The sequence below is a fragment of the Pogona vitticeps genome, chromosome 2 (genome assembly GCF_051106095.1).
Source record: "Pogona vitticeps strain Pit_001003342236 chromosome 2, PviZW2.1, whole genome shotgun sequence".
Classification (NCBI taxonomy): domain Eukaryota; kingdom Metazoa; phylum Chordata; class Lepidosauria; order Squamata; family Agamidae; genus Pogona; species Pogona vitticeps.
In genome coordinates this window covers 78134853-78153343 of record NC_135784.1, presented here as the reverse complement: position 1 = coordinate 78153343, position 18491 = coordinate 78134853, and positions in this window count along the sequence as shown.

Here is an 18491-nt window from a genome sequence, read left to right as displayed (position 1 = left end):
AAAAAGAGACTCTGAAGTTCCTCAAATGTTAATAGGATAATCTGTACCTAGGAGAAAAAATTGGCACAAATCTGACATCAGAAATGACAACACAGAGAAGCCAGTTTCAGAATCTTTCCTTGGCAATGACATGGACAGAGAGGGACTAGTTTTGATGGCAAAGCACATTTCCAACTTTCAGCAGCAGATCAGGACAGGACATTTTATATGAAGCAAGAAAGGCAGCTGGGAAGGGGGTCCATGGCTGATGGGCAGGTGCAGGCTAAGGCAGGGAGAGGAACTGACATGACATTTAATCTCCTCTGCATTTGGCTAAATCTGGATCCCACTGCCAGGCTTTGGGGCGTGAGTTCAGCATCCTGTAGGGAGAGAGAAGAACTGAAGACAGACTCTCTGCTTGTGGCCCAAGCTTTGTGTCATGCATGAGGCCTGCTGTTGCCCGCAGAGGAAACGGCTGCTTTTACTTGCCTTTAATTTGGTCCCATTCAAGAACTCAAACATGATTCCTACTTAAAAATCAAGTGTACCACTAGGATATTTGATGCACTGAATTGTTATGGGACCAGCATAAGAATAAAATTGCCTCCTCTGGAAGGGGTGGGGATGGCTGGAATTCTGGCCACAAGTTTATTTGACTCCAAAGCATCAGAATTAACAGCACATTGTACAGTAGGCCATTATTGTGCAGGTCTTCCAGATTGCTAGAATGGCTTTTCAAATACCTTTTATGAAAAGCACGTCACTAGAATCTAGAAAGAAAACCTGGTTAGCATGTTGTTGCTGCTGCTGCTGCTGCTATGTGCTGTCAAGTCACCTCCAGCTTAGGCAATCTTATGAATAAGAGATATCTCCAACATGTCTGTTCCTCACCAGCCGTACTCGGCTCTCATAAACTCAAACCTCATATTGGGTCCTCCTCTTTTCCTGCTGCCTTCCACCTTTCCCAGCATTATGGCCTTTCCCAGAGAATCCTGCTTTCTCATGATGTGCCCAAAATAGGACACCCTCGGTGTCATCATTTTTGCCTCCAGAGATAGTTCAGGCTTGATTTGATCTAGGACCCACTTGTTCATCTTTCTGGCAGACCAGGGAATCCGGAAAGCTCTCCTCCAGTACCACATTTCAAACAAATCATTCCCCCCCCCCCGGTCAGCTTTATCACACCCATACATGGTAATACTCTGGTGTGAATAATCTTGGTCTTGGTCTCTAGTGACTGGGCAATGACATGGACAGAGAGGGGCTGAAACCCCTCATGGTGCAATACACAGTTAAAAAGTCGACACTGAATGTATTCTGAAGAAAACCAGAATTTGTATAATATTTTAAAGTAAAAGGAAGAAAACATCTCAACATGGGCTTTTTCGTTGTCTGGCATAGAATTCTGCCAGGGCAAGGGCCATACATGCTTTCAATCATTGCTTTGTGTAAACAGTTTCTAACTGGGCATGGCCTACAATTGCTTGGCCTCTGGGTGTCAGTCCAAATCTTAGGGAAATGCTTTCCTGCTTTGGTTCTCCAAACTGGGAGACATCTCAAGGTCAGCAATACTGGAGGATGAAAAAGTCCGAGCTAGCTTTGGGGTCTGGGCAGCAACGTCCACCTATTCCCACATGGCCCACGGCTCTCACCAACTCAGTGGGAAGGTGTTCTTACTATATTGGGATAGGCTACACCATGAGAGGAGTGAGAGGAGAACTGGTGGGCGCACACATTTGTGCCCTTTATACCATTTAGAGCAGCGGTGGCAGTGAAGTATGTGTGGTGCAATTTGTTGCCCAAGCCCTGGCGAAAAGTAGTATATGGGATGGGTGGAGGAAGGCTCCCACATGGGCTTGGAGGTGAGCTTTCCACAAGCCCCAGCAACGGTCTCAGGCCACCTGAGGCAAGCGCCTCACCCTGCTTAACTATATGGCCGGACCCACTTTCTGGTAACACAGAGATGAATCACTCCATTCCAGCCTCTTCTCCATATCAGCTTATTTTATCAGAATGACTTGAGAGCCGGCCTTCGGGAAGCTAGTCAGCACCACATCCAATCCTGCATGAATTGGCTGCGAATGACTTTGGTCCCCTTTCGTTGGCTCTGTTCATATGGCTACAGCATAGATTATTGCTGTATGGTCAGAATAATCTGAGAAGCCCTAGGATACATGGGAAGAGTCTGCTTTGTGGGAGTCCCCCCCCCCCCAGGAAAAGGTGCACATGTTGGCATGGGAAAGTACAGTACCATGAATACGGCCATTGTGTTATTATCACAACAACCGTGGGGAGAACTTTCTAAAGCCAGGAAAGCCTGGTGAGAAATACATTTCTTGTGCTTCAAACACAGGAGGAAATGTTGATATATTTGTTCCTTCTTTCCCTTTTGGACTGGAAAGCTGTAACAGCCACAAGCCTCTGCAGGGAAAAATGCAAACAACATGAAGGTCAGGCTCAAGATATTTTTCTGCCTGAGGCTCAGTCCTTCCTCCCCCATTCTGCCCACCTGTCTTTCCTGAGAGAAGCGATCATGAGCTTAAGCACCACCACAGTCTGTTCAGCCGCCATCCTCCCTTTCTTCCCAGAATTACCCAGCATGTCAAGAGAAGGTGCCAAATCTCGCCACCTCTGCCAAGTTCATGGGCTGAAGGCAAGAAGGGGCATTCAGACCAGCTTGAGTGGGGGCTCCTGGCCTTGGCATAAGCTTTCTAGTTATTTATTTATTTATTTAATCTCTCCAATATGTAAGGGGGAAAAAATAGAGATAAATTATCCCTATTCTTCTAGGGAGAATGCAATGACCCTGAACAGAGGCAAGCAGGGGAGACTAGCTATTGTTCCTGGAGCACAATGCCTGCCAGAATCAAAACAGACAGAGATGAACAAATGCTAATTTCTCCTTTTCCGCCATGAGACACCAGAGTAAAAAATGCTAATGGCATCTGCCAGGGCCTGAGATAAAAAGTCTGTGTGTTTGTGTGTGCTTATGTGGTTGGGTTTGAACTGCAAGATAAGCCGGCAAACAAGGTAATTAAAATAATTAAAATGCTAATCAAAGGGGGGCATCGAGCAGAATGATACACAGACAGTGAGGGGGTAGGGAAGGTGAAATGTTGGAAGAGGAGGGCAAATATTGCATTAGCTTTATTCCTGTGAAATGTCAAAGAGGGAAGGAGGGGAACTAAAAAAGACAGTGCCTTCATTCTTAGTGCTAGGGACAGCTATTCGCATGAGTGAAACAGAGCAAGCCTGAAAGTTAGTCAGAATCCGAGAGGCATGGAGTTTTTTTATATACAAGAAGCAACTCCCCTAGAATCAGCTTGGAAGGAAGTTCATCTCTACCAGGCAGACTTGTGGGGCTTCCCAGATGTTTAAGTTGGCTGGTGCCTCCATCTAAGCTATGCATGCGTAGCTGTCCTGTTTCTCTGACATTTGATACAAACTCTAGACTTGGGGCCTGGCCACACTGGCATACAGATACGATACAGTATATGGTTTGCTGATGGCACAGTTTAGATTGGGGGAAAAGACCTCATCCACAAGTCTTTCTCCTTAGAACAATTCATCCTTCCCCTTTATGAGCTGTTGCACATCCTTCTGGCCGAGCAGTTGGGCATGCATTCTTTTTGGCACACTGTATAGCCTGGAGATAGCAGCTTCCAGCAACCTCTGCCATTCTGGCTAGAGTTTCCAGGGGAGGGGAGAGAAAGGGGGCACAGAGAATGAAGGAAGGGAAGCAGGGAGGAGGGAAGGGCAAAAATGGAATAGCTCTAAACTTAGCTGGAGGTATCAGCTGACTTAATCATCTAAGAGTCCCCACAAGTCTACCTGGTAGAGATGAACTTCCTTCCAAGATGATTCCATGGGAGTTACCTCCTCTTTGAAAAGGCTCCATGTCTCTCAAAATCTGAATAATTTTCAGGCTTGCAAATGGCTATTTCTCAACCTGCCATTTAAGAGAAGACAAAGAAAAGTTTTTTTAAAAAAAATTATAACTGATGCAGTGTATCAACAATAGTCTATATACAGTCAAAACAGCCATTCTTTTTTGTTTGTTTGTTTTTGTATTTGTAGTTTCACTAGTAGGCAATTGACATGGCATGACCCGTTATTGTTTTAGGTCTTTTGTAAAGCTAATGGATCTTAATAGCCCATTCTCTGTCTGTCTGTCTGTCTGTCTGTCTGTCTGTCTGTCTGTCTGTCTCTCTTTTTAACCAGGGATAGTTTTCAGCAATATACAATTCCTGGGGGAATCCCTTTCTTGCCCAACTCCTCTGAGCTATGCACAGAGGGAATAGGGAAGTTGGAGTAGGGGTTGCAGGTAACATGGTTGTCCCTCTTACCTAAGAGCTCTGTCGCCAGTACACCACTAGAGATTCCCTGTCTCTGCTTCAGCTGCCACCTTAGGGATTCTGCTTTGGTCTACTGTTTGTTTGCAACTGGACATTTTTTGATTGCTACTGGATACAGCATTCGGAGACATCTAATGGCTGATGAATAATATTACAAGTAGATGTGTTATTGCAACTGTTAGCATTCGCCTAGATCTGTATACTGATTTTAAAAGACATGAGACATAATCACAGGTGAGTGAACCTGTGTGTGTGTGTGTGTGTGTGTGTGTGTGTGTGTGTGTGTGTGTGTACATACGCACACACTCACATACAGGCTTAACACACGCTTGTACTTGCAATGCCCTTGATTAAGGAATGGGAATAGCTTGTTGCTTGCCTTGACCAGCAACGAAAATACCGCATTGATGTTCTCCCCTGCTGTTCTGGGGACGGAGCACAATCACACTGGAAAGATTAAAAAACACCATGTGCCAAATTCTGCAGAGAACTCCCCGCCAGGAACTCTGCCTCTCCAGCACTGTGTTCGCACAATGTCTGTGAAAAATGCTTTTCAAGCCAATTGTGTGACAATAGGGCTTTGGACTTTAAGCCTCTGCATGGTATTTTCAGCTTCCACTGTTCCCAGACTCCTCACCACAAGGTTAAAAAAAAAGGCAGAACAAATGCATCTAGCTTTATTAACTTAGTTCCTCTCACCTCCTTTTGCTGCCAGGATAGAGGAGTGCCTCCGAATATGCCTCTTCCATTTTCAGTATCACCGTGAAATCTCAGCTCAGTTCCAGTTTCTAGACCAGAAGCAATGATAAAAATGCACAGCAGCCTCTTCTGCTCGAGGATCTTCACAGAAATGCTTGAATACAATATGGAGCTCTGCTCTAACCACAGGCTACTAGGCTACGAACAGATTAAAATGTTTTAATTTGTTTATCAGCTGCCTTTTAACTAGTAATTGATGGATTCATCGATTCAGTATCAATGTCAGCCTTTTGAAGATACTGAAGGAGGTAATTTACAATGTGCGAATACACAAAATTATTTCTGACAACTGAAGAATCTTTTTACTATTCTCTATTATTCCTTATTGCAGTAACATACCAGATCTCAAACAGAATAATAACAAATTAATTTGTTTGTTTGTTTGTTTATTCATTCAGAAGCTGTCGGTTTTTAATTCCCAACACAAAACAAAGTCATATTGACTTTCAGTGTTTAATCAGCTCCAGTCCTAGTCAAGGAAATAGTCAATTATGTCTAAAGGCAGAGGTAGGAAAATCAGGTCAGTTCCTTCCGATGTGTTGGCCTCTGGGTCCCGTCAGCCATTTTGTCAGGACGAGCAAAATGGACAAAGGGACCGGAAGCCAAGGCAACTGCATCTGTTGTGTTGCTGCCTCCTGCTCTGTTGTGGGTATTGAGGCAATGGTGAGGAAGACACGAGGAAGGCGTGTTTTATACCACAGGAGTTTGTAGCTTTCAGTTAAAAATAAGTACAAGTTAATAGTTAATTTTGAGAAATAGTAAAGCCATGTGTACTTTTTAGAAATTAGTCAGAATTCTGCCAGCTGGTTACAATGGTATACATTGCAATGGCATGTCGCCATAATTTAACAAGCTTATATCCCTCATCCTAGGCCAGCTGTGTGAACAAGAGTTACAAGTAGCTCAGTAGTTTAGACATCTGGCTGTGGAGCCCAAGGTTGGGAGTTCAGTTCCCTGCTGTGCCTCCTTGAGAGGGACTAAACTTGATGAGCCATAGGGTCTCTTCCAGCCTTTCCAAGACTATTATTATTAGGGGTGAGCTGCCACTGCAGTTTATGCCAGAGCACTTAACTAACCAGTAGGATTCTGGCCATTGTAACCATGATGGCAACTGAATAGCTAATCAGGCTATGAATGGTAAATAATTACTTTTAAAAAGTAGCTTTCCAAAGTCTGCTTCTAAACCACCATCACTACTGCTGGTAGCTAATTCTTATTTTTAAACTACCTGACTAAATGTGTTCAGTCAAAAAGTCAATGTTTAAACAGTCACTTTAAAAAGAGCGCTTAGACGAATAATAATGGTTTTTTCTTCCCTTGGAAGTGCAACAATCATAGTGAAGTGAAGATTCTTTCTTTTCATTAATTTTTTTTAAAGGACAAATGAAACCTCACATTGGAAATAAACAGAGCAGCAGTAACAGCTGTCACCAGAAAATTGGGCTGCCACTCTGCGAGTTAAATTTTCCATTAAGGTTTAAAACAAACACATGAACCCCATGTCAGTCTTTTAGGCTTCGGCAACATGGGCTGCTTTCAGGCCCCTGATCAAGGCAGGGCCTTTATTAAGTCAACCAGAATGACTCAAACCATTGTGTGAAAATCTTTGAATCTGTCCTTCATCAGGGTAGATGTTGTATGGAGTGGGACCAAGATGAGGGAGGGGGGAGAGAGAGAAAAAGAAAAATACTTTTCTCATTAAGGCCTTGAGTTACCATTTTGGAGCTTTTTTGTTATTTAATGTGAGAGAAGACTGCAGATACTCAGCTTAGATCCCACTGGGTGTCATGCACATTTCAGCTTGCGCCTAGAACTGGGGAGGCCTTTGGTCATCCCATAGCGGTCTGGTGAGGTACTTGCTCAGATCATGGACCATGCTGCCGGCAGCTTCTGCATTGCCTTGTCCTCAGCAAATAGTATCTGGACCAGCCTCTGAACCCAGAGGTTCCATCCGCCATGCCAGTGGTTCCCAACCTTGGGTAACCCAGGTGTTCCTGGACAGCAAATGCCAAAAACCCCAGCCAGCACAGCTGGTGGGGAAGGCTTCTGGAAACTTCTGGGAACTACAGTCCAAAAACACCTGGGTTACTTAAGGTTGGGGACCTCTGTGCTATCCAAAGACCATTGGTATACTCCACATCTTTGTCTTTCATCTTTTCAAAACTACCATAAGTTACTGGTGATCGTCACATCTTGTTGCCATGGATTCCATACATTAATCGAGCAGTTCCAGAGGTTCTAGACTACAACTCCCCGCATCCCCACTGATAAAATGGCATTGTTTCATGCTGTGTTAGACTTCTAGTCCATCACATGTAGTGTGCACCAAGTTGCAGAAGGCTGTATTATTGTTTCTTTGACTTACACCAAGGATTTCAAATTGTTGTGTTTGTGTCATGGTTAGGTAAATAAACCACTAGAGCTATTCAGATGTTCTCTTGTTTGCAAAAAAAAATCCTATAGACACGAACTCAATTAAATGGGGATAACTGAAAGGAATGAGTTGCCTAAACCAGATGCTCCTCAGTTCCTGTTGGCTGTCTCCCAAAATCAATTTAAAGTTTAAAATCTGTAGCCTTTTGAATGTTAATATTCAGCAATCCAATTCTACTGTACACTTCTCCCTTCAACAACACTGGGCTTAGGGGTGCTGGACCCTCTCTCATGTAGTTCAAAATCTATGTATAACTTTTATGCCCCCCAAAATGTAACTACAAAGCATAAATAGTTCATTCACACAAATACACACATACGCAACACGCACACCTGCACAGAGAGAGAGAGAAAGAGAGAAAGAGATAACGGTTTAATTTACTGATTTAACTGTGCAGCATGCCACAGCATCCTCCACCCCAGCTGCCATGTGGAGTTGCCATGTCAGGAGAAGAGTTTTAGCCGGGCCACCACCATCAGGCCAAGGGTCACCTCACCACCCACAACAGGGGCCTTGGTAAGTCCGAGACCCACTTTTCTCAGGCCACTTCCAGAAGATGAATAGCAGCACAGTATTTATTGAATGTTTATTTATTGACTGAAATAGTAATTGGAACATTTATTTATTTACTTACTTACTTACAGTGGTACCTTGGCTTACGAACATCTCCACTTGCGAACGATTCGAGTTGTGAACGGCTCCGGTCGCAAAAAGTTGCTTCGACTTGCAAACGGAGCCTTGACTTATGGACAAAAAATGAAAACAAAAAAAACCTTTCCTGCCCTTTTTTTTTTGACCCAAGTCCATCTTAGGTCAAAAAAGCAAAGTACGGATTAACCGGCTTTGCATTAGTTCCTATGGGAACTAATGCCTCTATCTACGAACAGCGCCTCAACATAAGAACAAAAAACAGCAGATATGGATTCAATGGTTTTCAATGCATTCCTATGGAAAAGTTTGCCTTGACTTACGAACCTTTTGATGTACAAATGCCGTTCCAATATGGATTAAGTTTGTAAGTCGAGGTACCACTGTATTTATTTATTGAGGAACAGTCTCTAACCAAAACCACGCTGCTCAAATCCATGCAATTCGTAGGAGAAGTGTAGTTACTTTTGTTCATATGGATATAATTTTCTAAAGGCTAGGCTGTCTCCTAATGTTGCCCTGGGCCTAACATAACCCATCCAGCCATTGCTACTTCATCTACTTTTAAGGAGGGTAGCCACATTATACCACAGCAAGTTTGTGGCTGGTGCAAGGGGCACCCCTGTGATGCACCCCCTGTACCAGTCCACAACTTCATCCTCAATAAGTTTCAACAAATCTAACAACAACAAATAAAAGAAGAGTGACAATGAAAATAATAAAGACAATAAACAAAAAGCAAAAAACAAAAGTCTTATAGCAACCTTATTTGTTGGTTTGTTTGTTTGCTTGCTTGCTTGCTTCAGACTAAGATTCCTTTTAGCATGTGTGTGGTTTTTTAAAATTATAATAATAACCCACTTTGTTGTATATATGGAGCACAATATTCAGGCCACAGCAGATAAGATTGGGGGTGAGGTGACAACAGAGTGCAATGGAATGGAAGGTGACAATTGCACGATTAACAGTGGTAATGAACTTCCAAAGTATTAATTACCTAGACATCCTAGCAATAGGTAGAGCAATTAGCTAATGTTAAACACATGTACCTGTTAGTCTTTTATCTCTGAAGAGCCGAAGCAATGAGTTCTGGTCTCAAGAAAGAATTGCTTGTGCTGAGGCCAAAGTCTTTGGTGGGGGGTGAAGGTGGGGTCACAACTTTTTGCTTTTAACACAAAACTGTTATGAAATGCATATATAAATCATTATATCACAACCCGGTCATCTCCTGTGCAACAGCCCCTTTGGGATTCTGTTTTTCTACTGTAGCTAGTTTGGGAAGGTGGGATGTTCTGACCCTTGCTTTCCTGTGTTGCCATTCCTGATATGCGATGTGTGTCTGTTCTCTTGGGCACAGAGGTTGGCCTTGTGGGCCCTGTGTTGAATACAGAAGGTCACTGCTGGCAAAGATCACAGGAGCAGATGGAACCAACGAAGGAACCCTGCCTGCTGTGCTACTGACAGGGCCAAGACACTTCCATCACCTAGGAAACAGTTGCTCATCTCTAAGGTCTCATCCCCAATGTGGCCTTGTCCCTGGTCATTCTGGGATTGAATTGGGTCACCTGGTATTTTTGTTGTTGCAGATTTAAACAGTTCACCCTGGTATTTGAATCCACACATGGGGAGGGTATTTGTTGCCGGATGTACTGAGATGCTCTGGGCTGTTATTGATAGCACCTGTCAGCACACATTGAGACTTGCTCCCTGGCATCTCACACTGAAAATTTTTCTGCCTTCCCTTTTCTCATCAATGGAGTATGGGGAGTGAGGAGTGACCGGCAGAAAAATGTCCGTAAGGAAACTTCATCAAAAGGTACCTCCCCCCATAAAGTATATGGGTCAGAATGACACAATGTGGTCCTGGGGTCCACATGGTCAGATCCATACACAGGAGCAAGTCAGAGCAAAGACCAAAATGCCATACTGCCTGGCAGTGGTACTGAAAAAACAACAGTATGGAAATTAGGTTTTTTGGGGAATGGGGAGTGTTTTGATTTGACCCTGCTGACATTAGCTTCAGCCCTGTGTTGAGAGGACCAGGATGCAGCACTAGTCTCATAGGTGCAAGGGCAAATGCTCAGTGTGGGTGAGCTCTAAGTGATGTTAGGCTCTGTCGTCTGCAAACACTTATGCCACAATAAATCGGAGGAGTTGATTCCAGCCATCGAGGATAAGAGGAGAGCTTTATAATTTGTAATTTTTGACGGCTCAACATCAGATCCCTTTGACATCTAAAGCGGAGTGAAACAGGGCTATGTCCTCACGTTGACCCTTTTTGGGATCTTTTTTGCTGTCATGCTGAAGCACGCCTTTGGAACTGCAACAGAAGATGTCTATCTCTGGACTAAATCAGATGGAAAGCTCTTTAATCTCTCTAGATTGAGAGTGAAGACCAAAGTCCAGCTGAAATGCACGCGGGACTTCCTCTTCGCCGATGATGCAGCCATTGTTGCCCATTATGCTGAAGACCTCCAACAACTCATAAATCACTTTAGCAAGGCCTGCCAAGACTTTGGATTAACAGTCAGCCTGAAGAAAACACAAGTCATGGGCCAGGACATGGACTCACCTCCCTCTTTACCATCTCCACACAAGAATTGGAGGTTGTTCATGACTTTGTGTCCCTTGGCTCAACAATCTCTGACTCTTCCTAGATGTCAAGCTGGATAAACGCATTGGGAAAGCAGCTACCATGTTCCGTAGACTCACAAAGAGAGGATGGCTTAATAAGAGGCTGATGGCATATACCATGATCCAGATCTATAGAGCCTGTGTCCTGAGCACACTCCTGTACTGCAGTGAGTCCTGGACCCTTTGTGCACAGCAGGAGAGGAAGCTGAACACATTCCATATGTGTTGTCTGTGATGCAGTTTTGGTATCACCTGGCAGGACAAAGTTCCAAATAGAGTAATCCTAGAATGAGCTGGAATTTTTAGCATGTATACATTACTGAAACAATGACGTCTACGTTGGCTTGGGCATATTGTAAAAATGGCTGATGGTCGGATTCCAAAATATCTCCTGTATGGAGAATTAGTGCAGAGAAATCACCCCAGAGGGAAATCACAGCTGCAATCCAAGGATACCTGCAAGCAGGATCTGAAGGCCTTAGGAATGGCACTCAACATATAGGAAACCTTAAAATCTGAACATTCAGCCTGGAGGCAGGTGGTGCATCATGGCCTCTCCCATTTTGAAGAGACCCTTGTCCAGCAGGCCGAGGTAAAGAGGCAGTCCCACAACCAGCAAAATCAGGAAGCTGGACAGGGAGAGATTGTATTTGTCTTCAGTGTGGAAGGAATTGTCATTCTCGTATTGGCCTTCTGAGCCACATTAGATGCTGTTCCAAGACCTCTATTCAGAGCACGTTACCATAGTCTCTTAAGACTGAAGGATGCCTAACTATAACACACCAAAGAATTTCAGAGAATCAGTCTGTGCTTTATAGACTACATCAAAGCCTTTGACTGTGTGGATCATTAGAGACTATGGGGTGTTCTGAAAGAAATGGGTGCCTTGGTAATTGATTGTTCTAATGTATAGAACAAACTGTACTGTACAGTGGACCAGAAGCACGATCAGGACAGAAGACGGAGAGATGGAATGGTTTCCTATAGGCAAAGTTGTCCGACAAGGGCGCATTTTATCCTCTTATCTGTTTAATCTGTATGGAGAAAATGGTATATTGAAAGCCATACTTGATTCAGGAGGAGTAAAAATTAGTGGAAGAAACATCAGTAATCTAAAATATGCAGATGACACCATTTTTTTTTTGGCAGAAAGCGGCAATGACTTGGAATGAGTTTCCAAATGGAAATTGCAGCTAAGAAATTACAAGACTGAAACTTAGAAGAACAATGAAGAAATTAGAAAAGATGATGAAGTGCAAGGAGACCAAGACCAGGATCATCCATACTCATGTATTTCCAGTCACCATGCATGTGTGTAAAAGCTGGACAGTAAAGAAAGCTGAAAGGGAAAAAAGAGAGAGAGATTAATTTGAAACATGATGCTGGAGGAGAGCTTTATGGATACCTTCGATCATCAGAAAGATGAACAAGTGCGTCCTAGATCACATCAAGTCTCGACTATCCAGTGTCCAATACAAAAGGCAACAGAATGATGGGATTTATTATACAAATAGTTTCAGTCCCCAGATAGTGCTGGAGTAACATAGATTTAAACTAAGATGTAACAGTAAGTTGAAAGCTGGAGGGTCATCAAATTGTAGAAAGGTGGAACGTCGACTCATTATCGCAACATGAATAGATTGGATGGTTGTATACTTTGTGTTCTCCTGCCCCTCCTAACCCTAACCCTTTCCCCCCCATCTCCTTTTACCCTCTGTATTCCCTACCCTATTCTTAGTTGTTAAAAGAAAAAAGAAAAAAGAAAAAAGAAAAAAATTCTCGACTATCCCTGGAGGCAAAACTGATGAAACCAAGCCTGTTCTTCTTCAGGCACATCACGAGAAGGCAGGAGTCTCTGGAAAAGACCATGATGCTGGGGAAGGTCGAAGGCAGCAGGAAAAGAAGAAGGCCATACGTGGGATGGACTGACTCTCTAAAGGAAACCACAGGCTGAGTTTGCAAGAGCTGAGCAGGGCTGTTGAGGGCAGGACATTTTGGAGATCTCTCATTCATAGAGTTACCATACAGCGGAAGCAACTTGATCGCACATAACAACAATAACAAACCACAACTTTCCCATATAGATTGGCTCCCTTCACTTGTGCATTTGCTTCAGATGGTGCGGCTCTCATTCTGGGTTCTTCTGGTAGTCCGGAGGAATTCTGAACTTGCTGTCCAAGGTGGTCTTAACTCACTGGTACTTTTGTTGAACAAGAATCGCTTCACAGCAGGACTGCTTAAACAGCCGTGGAATGTGAGGTCTTCTGAGGGGGGCTTGCCTTTGCTAGCGGGAATTGGGGGGCAGGGTCTGCATTCTCTGCCATTCTTCTTTGCCCATATGGCCAATGGGATGGGGACGGAGGAGATGACTCAGACACCAACATAACAGGAACTTATCCTGGGTGGCACATTTCCCGCAATGTCCTAGGCTCTACCCTGTCATCTTCTGACGACAGACGAGACGGTGCCCTACTTCCCCTACACATGACTTGGATGCGCCCGAGGGTGCAAGCAGAAATACTATCTTACAAAATGTCAGATCTCACTTCTGCATGCCCATGGAGCTAAGGGCAGTGGTTCATCAAAGCCAGCCCCTTCCCACACCTTAAACCAGAAAAAACAGACCTCATTCTGAAGCCTTAGCTTGGATGGAAAGCTTTGTCTGGGATGCCTGCGCTGGCTGAGCACGTCCTCATTTAGTCACAGAACAGGAAGCCGAGTGATCCATTTTATCCAACATACGGCCGAAAAATCCATGCGGTGCGCTGCATCTCCCCGTCAGAATTTCGTTCTATAAATGAGACGTCCTCCTCCTTGTGGCCGCAGCCAGGTCCACGGACTTGGCAGCCTGCCCAGCAGCAGTCCAAATCTCATTCTGCAGCGTGAGGCTTGCAGACAGCTATTTAACACAAAGAGCCAAGCTGTTATCTTCTCCCTGAGGGCCACCATCCCTTTCACTTTTCAAATGCCAAATTACAGTCTACATTTAATTCCAATGCCACAAGGAGATTCATGTCAGGGGAGGGCAGCTTCTTCCTTTTAAAATGGGCTACATCAGATTAACAGTGATAAAGTTTGGTGCAGGAAGGGTTGTGATGGGCAAATCGAGATACAAACAACTTCCTGCTCTACCATCATCTGACTGCCAAAATTGCTAGGGATGTCTCTCACTTGGGCATGGGGGAGATGACCACCCCAAAAGAAGACAGGAGCCCTGTTCCACAGAAGGAAGGGATTTCAGCAGGTGTAGCTTGCATGCCAAGCCATGAACACATCCTTCTACAGCTCAGGAGCTTGTCTTTAGCAGCTTATGGTCTAATTTTTCCATCGCCAGGTTAAGAAACCAAAAAGAACAATATTCCAACCAATGGGCAGAGTGAGGTGAACTCAACAACATTTGGGCTTGTAGCATAATGTAGATTGGTATGAGCCTGTCTGTCAGGGAGGCATGATTTACACTGGAATGTGATTCCTTTCACATCACTATCCCTGTTTTTTTGCCTTTTTAATATTGAACTCAGATTGCTGCCTGAATGCAAGAAAGACACAGCACTGTTATTATTGTTATTTATGTTGCATTGGATTTTGGGTGACTGAACATAATGTGAGGGGAATTTAAGATAGTAGTCTAAGAATGTAGAGCAGGGTGCTACCTAGAACAGAAGCCCTCAGAGTTTTTCCTCTGCAGTGCTAGCAGTATTTTCTACACATTTTGTTGAACAAAGAAAAGGGGAGCGCAGGAGAGCATGTGCTGTCCTTGCTTCCAACCTTGGTATGTTTAGCTTCATTTAAGCAGAGAGCTGATGTGCATATATGATCTGTCAGCCACACAGTCGTTATAGTATTTTTTGCATCAAGCAAGAAGTCAGGCTAGGTTACCTCCAGGGTTCCTGCTAAGTTCTAACTCTAAAATTCTATGATTCTGCCTCACATGGGATAACTGAAAATATTAAGCTGGAGTTCATGAGTTGGTTTCACTCATAATTAGAAAATATATTGGGATACTCCATGGGGTGAAAGGATAGAGTGGTGGACTAGAACTCAGGAGACCTGGCTTTGAATCTCCACTCAGCCATGGAAGCTCACTAGGGGTATGGAGCTGGCAAAACCACTCATTAAATATGTCACTTGAACGCTTTCTTAGTCAGTTCTGACTTGATGGCACATAATAAGAAAATATATTAAATAAACTGGTTTATTAAGTAAGTTGATTTAAAATAGTCAGTGCAATCCAGCCAAGTTAGGTATGTTAAAATTCCATGGATTTCAGCTGAAGGGTTCAGTACCTGCTCCGACCCATTCCTCTGGGATATGAATTGATTTAGCTTAATGGGATTCCATCCATTTTTCAGAACACTTTTGTTTTAGCTTCATGGGGCTAAATGGAATGTTGACACAGGCATAACCTCTCTGGAATGCTAGAACATTTGTGTGGGGTGCTGAAAATGAGGTATATTTAGGGTAGGGGAATTCTCCAGACTCTGTTGCATTGCAACTCCAGTCAGTCTCAGCCAGCCAGCATGGAGAATAATGAGCCACATGGGAGTGGCAGTCCAGCAACATCTGGAAGGTCACATGTTCCCCATCCCTGGTCAAAACTGTGGCCGTATGGGGGCTTCTGAGTCAGCACACTAGTGGAGCTTTATTACTTTGGTGCTGCGGCAAGCCTGCACTTAAAGGCAGAACTTAGCTGCACTGGATTTATGCCCTGAGTTAGTCCTGGAAAGATTTTTGACAGTCTGGCAAGGGAGCAAACTCTGCACTTATGTGCTCCAAAAACTGGATGATGTATTAAGTCTAGCAAAAGGCAAAAGTGGCTTTTTAAAAATACTCACTCGAGTATTCTGAATCATATTTTATGCTAAGCTTATTTTAATACAGGACCTTTATGTATTCTAATTGTATTTCATTAAGTCTTGTTCTGAGCCCCATCACATTCTCTTTTGATGAGAAATGTGGAATATAAATCAAATGACAACAACAACAACAACAACAACAACAACAACAACAACAACAACAACAACAACAACATGTGTCTTCCCTTTCCCCAGAACCTTGCAGAAGGATGCAGTGCTTGATGTGTGCTACTGCTGTTTTGCCCAGGTTGTATTTCATCTTTCTAAGGCAATGACGAGTGAAGTGAATGATGGGCATATGATTCTAGAACCTCCTCCATGTAGGTGGTGTAGAGCAGAGGTCGTCAACCCCCCAGTCTATGGCCCGGTGCTGGTCCGTGGCCTGAGCCGGACCGGGCCACAAAGACAGACCGCCCACCACCCGCACGCACTCCCCTCCCCACAGCCACTTTGCGCACACATGTGCCAGTGCCGGCGTGAGTGCTCCCCCACCCTTTCACACATGCACCAAAGTGCCCATTTGAAGGGGTGGGTGGGCACTACTGCGCATGTGGAAAGGGTGGGGGAGCACTCGCGCTGGCACCAGCACATGCGTGCACACTCCTGCATCACTTTGTGCATGTGCCTGAGAGAGAGAGTGCATGCGCCCAAGAGCACGCGGGGGTGTGCCCCGCCTTCCTCAGAGGCTCAGCCAGTCCACGGTCCCAAAAAGGTTGGGGACTGTTGGTGTAGAGATTAACAGCCTGAGACAGACACAGTACATTAAACAGGCTGTCAGGAATCAGTGACTATTTAGCCTGACAACTTTTAATTCATGATTACAAAAAAGTTTTATCTTTGGGAACCCTTTTTCCAGATTAACTCTTCCCCTGCTACCAAAATGTCATATCAGGAATCATTGCTTCTGTTCCTGAATAACTGAAAAGCAAGCCCTACGAGGAAAGGCTGAAAGAACTGGGCATGTTTAGCCTTGAGAAGAGAAAGCAGTGGGGAGATATGAGAGCACTTTTCAAATGCTTGAAAGGTAGACACACTGTACAGACAAGATTCCCTCTAAACCAGTGATCCCAACCTTTCTAACACCAGGGACCGGTTTAGTTGAAGACCATTCTCCCAAGGACTGGGGGATGGGGCATCTATGAGGGGGCATATGTGAGTTTGTGTGTGTGTGCAGGGGGCATGCATCTGTGTGCATGGGGGGTTGCATGCAGGTGAGCGTCTGCATGCATCTGTGCATGCATGTGGGGGCGGGCAGGCGTTCGTGCGGGTGGAAGGTGGGTGGGTGGGCATGTGTTTGTGTGTGTGTACGGGGGGAGTGCATGTGCACATGCATAGACGCGCACACACACATTCCTTTGGCCCTCAAAGATCTTTCTCAGCAGCCCAGTGCTTCCAAGGCCACAGACCGGTACTGGTGCACGCCCCGGGGGTTGGGGACCCCTGCTTTAAACTACATGGCTGTGTAGGCAAGCAGCACAGTGCCCCCCCTCCACACAGCATTCCTCCTCCTCCTCCTCTGTGCAAACACAAAGAGTGTTTCTAGCCCATTTGGTTCCAGACGCAGCAGAACTCCATGTGGAGTAGCGTAGTTGTGCGCACCAGAGGCAGACCCAGAAGGGCTAAAAATTAGAGGGAATATTGCATACAGAGGAGGGGCAGAATCTGTTCTCAGTCATCCCAGAGCATAGGACTTGTGATAATGGGCTAGAGTTATAGGAAGCCAGATTTAGGCAGAATGTCAGGAAAAAATTCTGAACTACTAAAGCAGCACAACAATGGAACCAATTACCTCGGGGAGTGGTGAGGGCTCCAACACTGGAGGCATTCAAGAGAAAATTGGAAACCATCTATCTGGTCTGCTTTGATTTGGATTCCTGGATTGAGCAGGGGATCAATTGATGGCCTTATAGGGCCCTTCCAACTGAATTATTCTATGATGCTATGATTCTATAACTACCAAGGATGGCCGAGTACTACAGAATGCTGATGAGAGATGCCTAATTAAAAGGCAAGGTTCTGTTTTTTGTGCTGGAGAGTGCTTCTTTTGTGAAAACTGTGTGTGGGTGGTCAGATATTATGGTAACACAAGTGCCTCACCTGTCTTTGCACTGTACATGCACATGAAGTATACTTGTAGGGAATGCCAAATCCAGTTGTGGCTTCCCAGAGTGAGTTTGCACACAGTGAAACAGACAGATGTAGAATGGTTGTATCTGATGGTCTGAGATAGGGGTTAAATAGTTTTCCCTGCACAGAGAGCACATCCTCAGATATTCCTTAAAGAACTGAAAGATGCCAGATTGCCAAAGCATGGGTTTTCTAACCTCCCATATTTTCCAAATTAGCAGACTTTGTTATGCAATGGGTGATTAAGAGGTAAATATTTGTCCTGTTGGTGAGTCTCATTGCTTAGCTAACAAATCTCTATAGAGGCACTGACTATATAATTGATCTGACCCTCAAAGAAACAACAGAGACTGGCCCCAATGGCTTTACAGGAGTTTGGGAATATCACCCAACCTACTGCAGTCTATTGGTGCAAGGAAGCTGAGTTTCCAGCAGCGACCCTCAAGTCTCCCATCTGACAGTGATGGAGTTAAGGACTTTGTCTCACACAACTGCCTTTGGGATGAAATTGGACAGCAAGTGCCTCCATAATTTCCTCACTTAGGAAGATGGAAAGCTGCCTTTCCCCCACTTACATATGCTATTGTCTTCTTCACCAACTCCCAAGTCTCAGCGGACTGAAGAAACATGGCCGTTGGTTATAGTCCACAACAGTTGGAAAGTCTGATCCATATTGTTAGGGAAGGCTGATCGAGCTTG